This window comes from Hemiscyllium ocellatum, chromosome 5, assembly GCF_020745735.1.
Source record: "Hemiscyllium ocellatum isolate sHemOce1 chromosome 5, sHemOce1.pat.X.cur, whole genome shotgun sequence".
Classification (NCBI taxonomy): domain Eukaryota; kingdom Metazoa; phylum Chordata; class Chondrichthyes; order Orectolobiformes; family Hemiscylliidae; genus Hemiscyllium; species Hemiscyllium ocellatum.
Window position 1 is genome coordinate 106,630,794 of NC_083405.1, and position 12,734 is coordinate 106,643,527.

The window sequence follows — 12,734 nt, forward strand, 5'->3', positions numbered from 1 at the left end:
CAAAAAGTTATCAATTTTCACGTTGCCAATGTCTGAACTATTCATCCGTGAAGTACATTCATGAAAGAGAATGGACTAGGAGTGATTGTTTGTTTCAGTCCTGAAAACTGCATTGTGTGCAAATGTGCAGTTTCAGTACTAAAAATTAACTGAGGATGAACAAGAAATGGATTACTGTACTATGCTTTTTCTGTGAATCACTGGCTTAAAAAATGCCTGGAGAGTTGCTATGTTTGAAAGAAAATGCTTTGGACTGCAGATTTGACATTGGTGTGATTGTTAATGTTGCCAATGCTTTGTCTTAAAACAAAATTGCATGTCCAAAATGCCAGACTTAGAGTGTAGCTGGAGCCTTTGGATGTATTAAAAGCAGAGGCTGGAATGAGGCCAATATTGAAATACTGATATTGTGCTGGTGGCATGATATACAGGTGAGTGCAACTTGGTTGCTGTATCTCCTCCATAACAGTAGTGATTATACTGCAAAGATACTTGACTAGTTGTAAAGTGCTTGGAGCCATTCTGAATTTCTGGAAAGAACTTTTTTTTAACTTAAGTGCATGTACTTATGCATTTATTTTGGAAAATATTTAATGGACTTCAAACAAAAAGAAGAGTACAGCTGAAGGTCATAGGTTGGGGTCAATTGGTAAATATGTGGAGCAGCAGTAGAGGTATTCAAGGAGAAAAAGACATAGATAGCTATGAAATGCAATCAAGAAACTTGTAGACTGATGCAGCAATGCAAATTTTAATAAATTGACTCATGGGATGTGGGCATCGATGGCCGGGCCACATTTTATTGCTCATCCTTGATTGTCCTTGAGAAGGTGGTTGTGAGCTACCTTCTTAAACCACTACAGTCCATGAGCTTTAAGTAGACCCACAATGCTGTTAGAAAAGGAGTTTCAAGATTTTAACCCAATGGCACTGAAGGAATGATGATATATTTCCAAGTCAAGATGCTGAGTGGCTTGGAGGGGATCTTGCTTGTGCTGGTGTTCCCATGTGTTTGCTGACCTGGTCTTTCTCGGTGGTTGTGGGTTTCAAAGGTGCTTTCTAATGAGACTTGGTAAGTTTCTGCAGTAGTTTGTACACACTGCTGCTACTGAGCATTGATGGTGAAGGATGCGGATGTGGTGTCACTCAAATTGACTGCTTTGACCTGGATGGTGTCAAGCTGCTTGAGCATATTTGGAGTTCCAGGCAAGAGAGGAATGTTCCATCACACTCTTCATTAGAGCCTTTGTGGAGAATAGGCTTTGGGAATAAGGAGCTGAGTTACTTGCGACAAGATTCCTAGCCTCTGACCAGCTGTTGTAACCATTGCATTTGAATGGCAGTCTAGTTGGGTTTCTGATAGCTAGTAACCCCCACGATGTTGATAGTCGGGGATTCAGTGATAGGGGATGTCAGGTGGCAATGGTTAGTTTGGAGATGGTCAATGCCTGGCATTTGCTGTGGCAAATGTTACTTGTCGCTTTTCTGGACATTAGCCTGTTCCTACTGTATTTGGACATGAAATGTTTCAGTTTGGTTGAAATTTGACTTTCCCTTGCAGCAATAGGTCAGGTTCATCAACACTGCATGTTAGTAATGACTACTGTCCACCCTTGATGTTTTTTAATTCACTTGTGGAGATATGGGCATTGTTGGTTGGATTAGCATTTGATTCAGGATAATATCTTGCACTGAGGATACCTAGCCGCAATGGAAAGGCATTAAGTTACTGCGAGATGATGAGTTTTCAGTTTCCATGAATCCACGCTACTCTTTATTTTCTACGCTGATCTGTTTTTGCAGCCACCTGGGAAAGTGCTGTTACTAACTATGACCAGAAATTGATTTAAAGTTTATATAAAGCCCATTCCAATCAGGAGCAGAAGTATCTTTTATAGCTATGGACATGAGACAGAAAGGGCTTTTCCAGCACCAAGTAACACAAATGTCTTTTTTGTAAGCAGCTACCAGTTCATGTAATGTAATCGGAGTGAGAAATTACTGCACATTTACACATGTATTTGAAATAATGGCAGCCTTTAGCTCAGAATGTCTCTTTCCCACCCCCCCCAAAACACACACACACACACACACACACACACACACACACACACACACACACACACACACACACACAAAAACTCTCCTTATCCACCAGTTAAAGCCATGTCAGATCTCCTATTCCCCCATGACTTATTTCTGCTGGTAATCAACTTGGAACCAATGATTGATGGAATTTGCAGAGGCTGATAAATTCTGAGAAATGAAAAGCTTTACTTGGTATCGCTCATGGTTCAATTAGTAAGACTCTTCCCTCAGAGTTGGAAGGTTGTGGGTTCAAATCCTAGAGAATGATTAGAGCAGGAAAAAAAAGCTGACACTCCACTGCAGTATTATGGGAGTGCTGTACTATTGATGTGTTATTTTACTGACAAAATGTTAAACTTAAACCCCCATCTTACCCCTCAGATGGCTTAATAAATCCCTTAGCGCTATTTAAAAGAAAAGCAGGGGAGTAGTGCTGGTGTCTTGACCAATATTCACCTCTGAATCAGCATCATCTGGTCATTGTCCCATGTTTTCATGAGCTTGTGGTTTGTCATTTGGCCTGCTACATCTTCTGTGTTAAAAGTGATGGTTCTCCAAAGGTAGTTTTTTGGCTGTAAAATGCTGTGAGGTATCTGTGGTTATTAAAGTCACTACACAGATGCAAATCTGTTTCTCTTTCCTTTTTTTAAAAAAATGTAGGCCCCTAAACAGCAAGATGTCATGCTTTCCTGCACATGATCAATGTTGTTTCCTACATCCTGTCAGATTTGTCATCTGCATGTATGCAAAGGGTGAAATATCATGTTGCACACATGAAGTCTGCTTTTTATCAGCTGGTTTTCTTAGTCATTTGGTGCCTGCAAGAATAAAAGATACTCACGTTCTTTTAAAATGTAGTTTTAGAGTTTAATGGTTGAATGTCTCTTTGGGTAGTCTGTCAAGTGGATTCTTTTGGAGGCTGTTTACTCCAGGAGAGGCCTGTTTGCTTCAAACTTTGGATGTTGGATATTTTTTGTTTTGTGTGGATAGTCCGTGTTTCAGGCTTAGTGTCAACTTTTATACACTTGTTAAAGAAAATTGTTGCCATAATTCATTGCACACATAATCTTAGACTTGACTCCACGTCAAACTGCTTTGCTGGGAGGACATTTAAGTACTTACTATATCGTTCAATCATTTTGCATTTTATGGGATTTATAGGACAGGAATGGCCATTCAATCCACGTAGTCTGTGCTGATCGTTATACCCCATACAAAACGTCTCCTGTTTTACTTGCTCATCTCCATCTTTCAGCATTTCGTTTGATGCCCTTTTCTCTCTGCACTCATCTAATTTTATTTTGGAAGGATCAAGACCATTTGCCCTAATCACTTCCGTGGAAGCATGACCCATATTGTGACTGCTTCTGAGTAAATGTCCCTTTCTTTCCCAAATGGATTTATTAGTTCAGGAAGAGTGCTTCAAATTTGGTTACGCAAAAACTGGATATTTACATAAACTTTCGTGGATCAATTATAATCGAGTGAAATAAAAAAGATTTACTTGGACATCTCAGTCCGGCCCTGTATTAGTACTGTCTGGCCCCACACGAGTTATTAGCTTCCCACACTGCTGTATGCTGTGCTTCAAGTGACCCTTGTCCACACCTGACCCATCTTGACCTGAACTGCCTATGACGTGGCCCACTCGGTTGCCCAACTTTGATCCAGAGAGACCTAGATCTAAGGCACTGTGCCTGTAGCTATTTCAGATTTATGGCCCCAAGTTTTGGATTCCATCCCAAGTGAAAACGTTTACTCCAAATTTAACCTGTCCAGTCCATTCAGAATTTCAGCCCATAAGGTTCCCTTTAAGCCATCTTTTTTCCAAAAATAAAGATCATCACTCATTCCTATGAGGTTGTAATGCCATTGTTCTGGTACAATCTTTTGTAAAGCTTCTTTGCACTTTCTTCAATCTTTATATATTGTTTTTAGTATGGAGACCACAAAACTGCACAAATACTTAAAGTGCAGCCTTTCCGGAGCTTTTATAAATTTATCAAAACTTTGCCACATTGAATTTTGTTTGTGGACTGCCTTTCTAACTGAGGAATAGTTAATAGCATTAATATTCTGTTTTGAGGAATAGTTTGTATTGAAACTTAATGATGCATTGGTTATGTTGTATTCTTGCTAATGCACGTATGATTATCAAGAATGTAAGCTTCTAATTGAAACTGGAAGTTGTTATTACCAAATGCCCACCTTAATATTTTAAGCCCAGCAACTTTGAGCATATCAGTTAATTCCAGCTCCCTCCTCACGAAACATCTATTTGTGCAGATGTTACTAGTCACCACCTCACCTCTCACAGTGATGAAAATTCTTAAAGTGAAATACTGCAGTTATAGGAAATTTTAAATAGAATCAGAAAATGTGAGATAGTCAGGAAACCTGGCAACATTTATAGGGGGAGAAATAGTACGTTTCCTGTTTTTGACCTGCCGTCAGAATGTAGCCTTTGGATCCTGGGCCTTCATCAGTTCCAATTCCAAGGCTGATATTTCATGACAAGGAACATCAATTACACTACAAGTGTTCCCGATTTATGCACATCCAAATTGCGAATGCCAATCCCATACAGATATCCGATGTATGAATATTTCCTGTACTTATGAACTGTAGCTTTGCATTGTCCTGCATTTGGTTTTGACTTGTGTACAAATTGACTTGGAGACTCTGAACCCCTTTGTAACCTGGGAAATGTTTGTATTTTTGCTCATATTACCTTGAAATATTAAAAATCCTACTCTGCATTCTACTTGATAGTGATACCATCTACATTCTGTTTTGATAGTCATTAGCCATCAGTGTCTTTTGGAAAATGCAGTGCCACTTTTAACTGCCCCTTCATTTGTAAGTGAAGACAATGTGAGAAGTTAGGAACTGTTTGATCCTTTGTTATAAAGCAACAGCCTGACCATTTTCATTGCCTTTTGCTGCTCTCAGTGTAATCATTAGATTTTTTTGAATAATTGCTGCCCACCTCACAACCTGTTGAAACAATGTGCCAAAATACAGTTACTAGACTTGTGAAATGATTAGATTTCTATGTAGTGAGAGAATAATTGAGAATTCCATTCTTACTCCATTGGAACTGATAAAGGCTCAAGATCCAGAGGTTACATTGTGATGGCAGGTCAAAAATCGAGAATGCATTTGAAATTTTTATTTGTGTTGATACAATTCCACTTAATCTTTGTATCGTTTGTAAAATTGTCATAGGTGGTTTAAACATTTGTTAAAAGATTCTTTGGTTTCTCCAGCAAGGAATTTGCAAAATTTATATTAATTCTCACTGTCTCATGATGGCTATGAAACACAAATATCTTTGTGGGGTTTTGGTTAAGACAGTGGGGTTGAATTTACGGGGCTCACTGAAGCACAATAGAAGTTGGAAGTGGAGTGAAATATCTGGAAGGAACATGGAGGTTGGAGGAACCTTTGCATTCCTGTTGCGCTGGCATTTAGCAAGAACAACCTTCCTGCCCAGGGGCAAATGGTACCACTTGCAGCCTGTGCTATGTGGAAAGCTCTGTTAAACTCGGGAAGCCTCCCTGCATGTTTGAGGTGTCAGGATTGCACATTCTGTGATCCGTGATCATGGCTACATCTGTGCTAATGACCCAATGCCTTCAGCAACCATGCAGCCAGGTTCCTCCTCAGCAAGACCTGCCTGACTGGCCTCAGGGATGCCTGACACCTATTCATTTGCTTGTCTTTCTACGAGCCTCTCAGCAAGGTGTAGTTTGAGCAGTAGCCACTATTCCTGGTAGTGCTGCTGGGACTAAAGAGCTGCCAGCCCTCATTTTGGTCAACCCATTAGCTGAGAGAAAGCGCAAAGAAATTGGCCGGGCCTGCTCCCAAATAGCTGAGTTGGGGCCCAGCTTTTCAGCCCAGGGTCAGTCCAATTGCCTGATGACCAGATCCAACCTAGCATGTATATCTGCCCTACTTTATGCTGCACTTTTTATTCATTCACAGGACGTGGGCGTTGCTAGCTAGGCCAGCATTTAATGCCCATTCTCTAATTATCTAGAAGGCAGTTAAGAATCAGCCACATTGCTGTGGGTCTGGAGTCAAGTGTAAATCAGAAGAAGAAAGGACATGAGTGAATCAGATGGGACTTTTCCAACATTCAACTAAGGGTACAGGGTCATCAATAGACAATTAATTCCAGACTTCTACTGAAACCAAATCCCATCAGCTGGGCCTGCGGTAGTACCACCTTCCCTTACTGAAGACAGAAAAATGGCAAGGAGAGTTTCATAAGTTTCCAACGCAAAATTTACTGAGAGTAATGGATGAATGGGTCTATGTGATGGGAGTAAAAAATGAGGTCTGCAGATGCTGGAGATCACAGCTGCAAATGTGTTGCTGGTCAAAGCACAGCAGGCCAGGCAGCATCTCAGGAATAGAGAATTCGACTTTTCGAGCATAAGCCCTTCATCAGGAATAAGAGAGAGAGAGCCAAGCAGGCTAAGATAAAAGGTAGGGAGGAGGGACTAGGGGGAGGGGCGATGGAGGTGGGATAGGTGGAAGGAGGTCAAGGTGAGGGTGATAGGCCGGAGTGGGGTGGGGGCGGAGAGGTCAGGAAGAGGATTGCAGGTTAGGAGGGCGGTGCTGAGTTGAGGGAACCGACTGAGACAAGGTGGGGGGAGGGGAAATGAGGAAACTGGAGAAATCTGAATTCATACCTTGTGGTTGGAGGGTTCCCAGGCGGAAGATGAGGCGCTCCTCCTCCAGCTGTCGTGTAGTTGTGTTCTGCCGGTGGAGGAGTCCAAGGACCTGCATGTCCTCGGTGGAGTGGGAGGGAGAGTTAAAGTGTTGAGCCACGGGGTGATTGGGTTGGTTGGTTCGGGCGGCCCGGAGGTGTTCTCTGAAGCGTTCCGCAAGTAAGCGGCCTGTCTCAACAATATAGAGGAGGCCACATCGGGTGCAGCGGATGCAATAGATGATGTGTGTGGAGGTACAGGTGAACTTGTGGCGGATATGGAAGGATCCCTTGGGGCCTTGGAGGGAAGTGAGTGTGGAGGTGTGGGCGCAAGTTTTACATTTCCTGCGGTTGCAGGGGAAGGTGCCGGGGGTGGAGGTTGGGTTGGTGGGGGGTGTGGATCTGACGAGGGAGTCACGAAGGGAGTGGTCCTTGCGGAACGCTGATAGGGGAGGGGAGGGAAATATATCCTTGGTGGTAGGGTCCGTTTGGAGGTGGCGGAAATGGCGGCGGATGATACGTTGTATGCGGAGGTTGGTGGGGTGGTAGGTGAGAACCAGTGGGGTTCTGTCTTGGTGGCGGTTGGAGGAGCGGGGCTCAAGGGCAGAGGAGCGGGAAGTGGAGGAGATGCGGTGGAGGGCATCGTCGATCACGTCTGGGGGGAATCTGCGGTCCTTGAAGAAGGAGGCCATCTGGGCTGTGCGGTGTTGGAATTGGTCCTCCTGGGAGCAGATGCGGCGGAGACGAAGGAATTGGGAATATGGGATGGCGTTTTTACAGGGGGCAGGGTGGGAGGAGGTGTAGTCCAGGTAGCTGTGGGAGTCAGTTGGTTTATAATAGATGTCTGTGTTGAGTCGGTCGCCCGAGATAGAAATGGAAAGGTCTAGGAAGGGGAGGGAGGAGTCTGAGACAGTCCAGGTGAATTTCAGGTCGGGGTGGAAGGTGTTAGTAAAGTTGATGAACTGTTCAACCTCCTCGTGGGAGCACGAGGCAGCGCCGATGCTCCCACGAGGAGGTTGAACAGTTCATCGTGCTCCCACGAGGAGGTTGAACAGTTCATCGACTGTATCGGCGCTGCCTCGTGCTCCCACGAGGAGGTTGAACAGTTCATCGACTGTATCGGCGCTGCCTCGTGCTCCCACGAGGAGGTTGAACAGTTCATCGACTGTATCGGCGCTGCCTCGTGCTCCCACGAGGAGGTTGAACAGTTCATCAACTTTACTAACACCTTCCACCCCGACCTGAAATTAGAGTTAATCAAATTCATTCTGAGATACACTAGCTATGGTATCACAATGATCTCACTCTGAATCAGATATGGTACTTTCGGTTTCAGAATCATATATCCAGAATAAATCCACTTCCTCTTCATCCATTAAATTGGATATTCAGCACTTTTAAGAGAAAGTGAGGACCGCAAATGCTGGAGATCAGAGTTGAAAAATGTGTTGCTGAAAAAGCGCAGCAGGTCAGGAGCTCCCTACCTTTTATCTTAGCCTGCTTGGCACACCTTCCTCATTCCTGAAGAAGGGCTTATGCCTGAAACGTCGATTCTCCTGCTACTTGGATGCTGCCTGACCTGCGCTTTTCCAGCAACACATTTTTCTGTTCAGCACTTTTGAAAGATCTGATGACAGTTATTGTGCATTAATAACAACCACTGTTTGATGATGAAAACCATGCAGCACATCAAACAAAGCAGCAAGTGCATTTCCACTGTCTATCCAGGGTTTTTCTCCATCGACCCACTGTTGAGTGCAAAAATGATCTTCAATAGGCTTTTTTTGAGTGATGCATCCAAAGCTTGAACTACTGACCTTAATCACCTGGCATTACTGTTTTGGCTTATATGAGATTGTAGGGTTTGGTTAGCTCAGTTGGCTGGAAGGCAGGTTTGTGATGCAGAATGATGCCAAAAGTGTGGGTTCAATTACTGTAGCTGTTGAGGTTACTGTAAAGGATTCTCTTTCTCAGCCTCTGCCCTTGCCTAAGTTGTGGTAACTCTCAGGTTTGAACCCTACCAGCCTCCATTTTCCCTAATGAGAGGACATCTCTATGGTCTGGATTGGAATCTGTCCTGCACTAATAAGCGACATTCTTTAACTGGGTTAGTGTGACAGATATTCCATGCATTTCCTGTACCTCACTCCATCATTATCCATCCAACTTTTGTCATGGACATGTATGGAATCTCCTGCTGAGAACTTGAATGTCAGCATGGTTTTATGTTTAAAAATTCCCATAAGCTTTCCTTTTGTTCCATTGACCGTGCAGGCTTGTACCACAGTGGATATTGTTGTTTCATGACCTGTTGATTTCATTCGAACTTTTCCACTCTGTAGTTCAACTGCTGAGCATATCAAAATTCACTGTTCCTCCACGTTGCTGATATGACATCATTGGTGCTTGAGTTTCTGCTGCTATTTTGATGATGAATCGCTGAAAACTGGTCATTTTGGCATTGAGGTCTTTTGGTAGTTTCTGAGCAATCCTGGTCTTCTGTTAAAACATGATACATAATTTTTGGTGATGAAGTAACCAGGAAATATATTAATGCATCTTAAAATCAGACCAGTGGATATTTTTATGATGTATTTGGTATTGGGTGTCTTCATCTTCCATTCTTTAACACTAAATTCTCTTGCTGCAGTTCAGTTATCTGACAGTTTAGCAAATGATGTACCTTTTGGCTTTATGTTTAATTATTTTGCCGCCTGACCAGCTAGGGTGGCATGGTGGCTCAGTGGTTAGCACTGCTGCCTCACAGCCGCAGAGACCCAAGTTTGAATCCCGCCTCGGGTGACTGTTTGTGTGGTGTTTGCAAATTCTCCCTGCGTCTGTGTGGGTTTCTTCTGGGTGCTCCGGTTTCCTCCCACAGTCTAAAGATGTGCAGGTCAGGTGAATTGGCCATGCTAAATTGCCCATAGTGTTAGGTGCATCAGTCAGAGGGAAATGGGTCTGGATGGATTACTCTTTGGAGGGTTGGTGTGGACTTGTTGGGCCAAATGGCCTGTTTCCATACTGTAGGTAATCTAATCTGTTTGTTGTTTTCTGTGTGCAGATATAGAAAACGTAGAATATAAGAGCAGGAGTAGGCCATTTAGCCCTTGGAGCCTGTTCCACCATTATGTGTGTGTGTGCCTTCTACACATCTCACTAGTATGACCTGTATTAATGTCTGACTCAATATACCACCTTTATATGGCAAGTCAAACATCTATCAGTGAGATAAAAAAAAGTACAGGCTAACTCTTAATGGGGGCATAGCAGTACTTAGCAGTAAACATGGTCAGCTTATACCCCAAATCAGGGCTTAAGCAAGATTTTTGACATCAATGTAAAATGAGGCCAAGTCATTATTTGCTGTCATCTCCAGTAAAAGAAAAAACCATTTCTTTCTTATCAAAGAAACCAGACTACTCATTAAAGCAAATCCATTTGATCTTTTGATCAAAAGCCATGGTCCAAAATTAAGTAAGTAATTCACATGTAAAATAAGTCTCAGTCAGATTTACAGTTACCAAGGGAGAGAGTTCCAACAACCCACTCTCAAATGAGGTGTGCCTTTCCCTGACTAAAAATATTAATTCTTCAGCAAACCTGAATGTACACATTTGTAATAAAGATAAATCTATGTATTTGATTTCATTTTTGCTTTTTGATTTCCTGTCTGCCAAGTTGGTGCGAGGTCACCGCCCACCTGTATTACTGACCAGACACTCCGTGCCATCAGCCTTATAAATCCATGGCAACCAGAACATGTCAAGCATTTTGTATAAAGCGGTTTGCCTCCTGGCTCTGCCAAGCCTTGCCTCTTCACCATCTCCTGGGTACATGACAGGGTAGGATGGAATGTGGTCCATTTGCCTGGGTGAGTACAGGTGCATAAATACTCATGGAGCTGAGCACCATCCAGGATGTGGCAGTTTGATTCATTGGTTCTGTAGCAACCACCTTCAGCATTTGCTTCCTCTACCAATGGTGCACAGTGGCTATGTTACCATCTGCAGGATGCATTGCAGAAAATGATCAGTACTTCTCTGGCATCACCAGAACCCATGATCTATGCAATCACAAGAAGGGTGAAAAACAATGTACATTTAGTTTCACTATAACATGTGTTTCCTCAATGCGAATCAGCTTTAACGCAATTGAAGAATTTAGACCATTATTTGGAGAACATGAACTTCCCTTACCTGTAATGGCTATAATGCAATTCTGGCCCCATTACTTTAAATGGTGTGGCTATTATGCTGTTTTCTTTATAATGTGAGATTGGAGCCATTGTGTTATATCAGAACTGACTGTATGTGTGTCACTGTGCTCATCCTCTCATGGTGGCTTTGTGGGGGTGGGGGTGGGGTTGACTACTTTCTACTGGTTAGGGCCATACCTGGCATTAAGTCTAATGGTTATAGAACATAGAATGTTACAGCACCTTGACGTTGCAAAATTAACCTGATGCCCATCTAACCTACACCGTTCCATTATCATCCACATGTATGCCCAAACTGAACTGGATCGTTCATACCAGTATTGTGGCTAAATGAGCAGCTCCAATGCTCGGAATCCTGCAGTAAGTAACTCTCCTCCTGACTCTCCGAAACCTGTCCTCCATCTACAAAGCACAACTCAGGAGTGTGATGGAATAATCCCATTTGCCTGGATGAATGCAGCTTTAACAACACTCAAGAAGCTTCACACCACCCAAGCCAAAGCAGTCCACTTGATTGGCACCGCATCCGCAAACATTCACTCCCTCTTCCACCGATGCTGAGTAGAAGCAGTATGTACCATCGTCAAGATATACTGCAGAAATTCACTCCATCTCCTTATACAGCTCCTTCCAAATACATAGTCAAAGAGATGTACAGTGTGGAAACAGATCCTTCAGTCCAACTTGTCCATGCCGGCCAGATATCCCAACCCAATCTAGTTCCACCTGCCAGCACCCGGCCCACATCCCTCCAAACCCTTCCTATTCATATACCCATCCAAATGCCTCTTAAATGTTGCAGTTGTACAGCCTCCACCACTTCCTCTGGTGAAAACGTTGCTTCTTAGGTCTTTTTTATATTTTGCCCCTCTCACCCTAAACCTATGCCCTCTAGTTCTGGACTCTCCGACCCCACATATGACCACTTCTATCTCAAAGGACATGGGCAGCAGACACATGGGAATACCACCATCTGCAAAATCAACACCCAAACCACTCCCAGTCCTAACTTGGAAATGTATTGCCATTCCTACAGTTGCTGGGTAAAAGTCCTGACACCCCGTGTCTGCGTGGGTTTCCTTTGGGTGCTCCGGTTTCCTCCCACAGTCCAAAGATGTGCGGGTCAGGTGAATTGGCCATGCTAAATTGCTCGTAGTGTTAGGTAAGGGGTAAATGTAGGGGTATGGGTGGGTTGCGCTTCCGCGGGTTGGTGTGGACTTGTTGGGCCGAAGGGCCTGTTTCCACATTGTAAGTAATCTAATCTAATCTAATCATAATGACACCATGGGTTCGATCTACATTAGTGGTTCAAGATGGAGCTCACCATCACCTTTTCGAGGGCAATTAGGGATAGTCAGTAAATGCTGGCACAGCGAGTGAACCAGGATCCTCTAAATGAATCAAAAATTCGTGAACAGCCTAGTTGATTATTATTCCCAAAGCGATAAAGACTATTTTTGTCTTGTCTTAACGCTGCAACTAAAATCTGCTAACTCAACATTTGTACAGACAAAACAGGAACTTTTAAGATTTGTATGATTTTCTGTAAATCATGGCAAATAATTTGACCTGGTATCTATGAACATCCTTTATTTGTGGGCAAAAAGAATCCTGCATTAGACAATAGACACTAGGTGCAGGAGTAGGCCATTCTGCCCTTCGAGCCTGCACCACCATTCAATTTGATCATGGCTGACCATTTTTAATCAGTAT

General features: G+C 43.2%; 1 protein-coding gene across 4 annotated transcripts in view; it reads left to right on the plus strand.

Moving 5' to 3' along the window:
* The window catches only part of ccny (cyclin Y), a 243,992-nt gene that overhangs the window by 137,830 nt on the left and 93,428 nt on the right, over window positions 1-12,734 (plus strand). Inside the window, exon 1 of one of the 4 annotated variants that reach the window (XM_060825094.1) lies at window positions 371-431. The exons of the other annotated variants lie outside the window; for them this stretch is intronic. The gene's annotated coding sequence lies outside the window, so the exon portion shown is untranslated. Of the gene's footprint in view, window positions 1-370; window positions 432-12,734 lie in introns of those variants that run through there. 4 annotated transcript variants of the gene reach the window in all.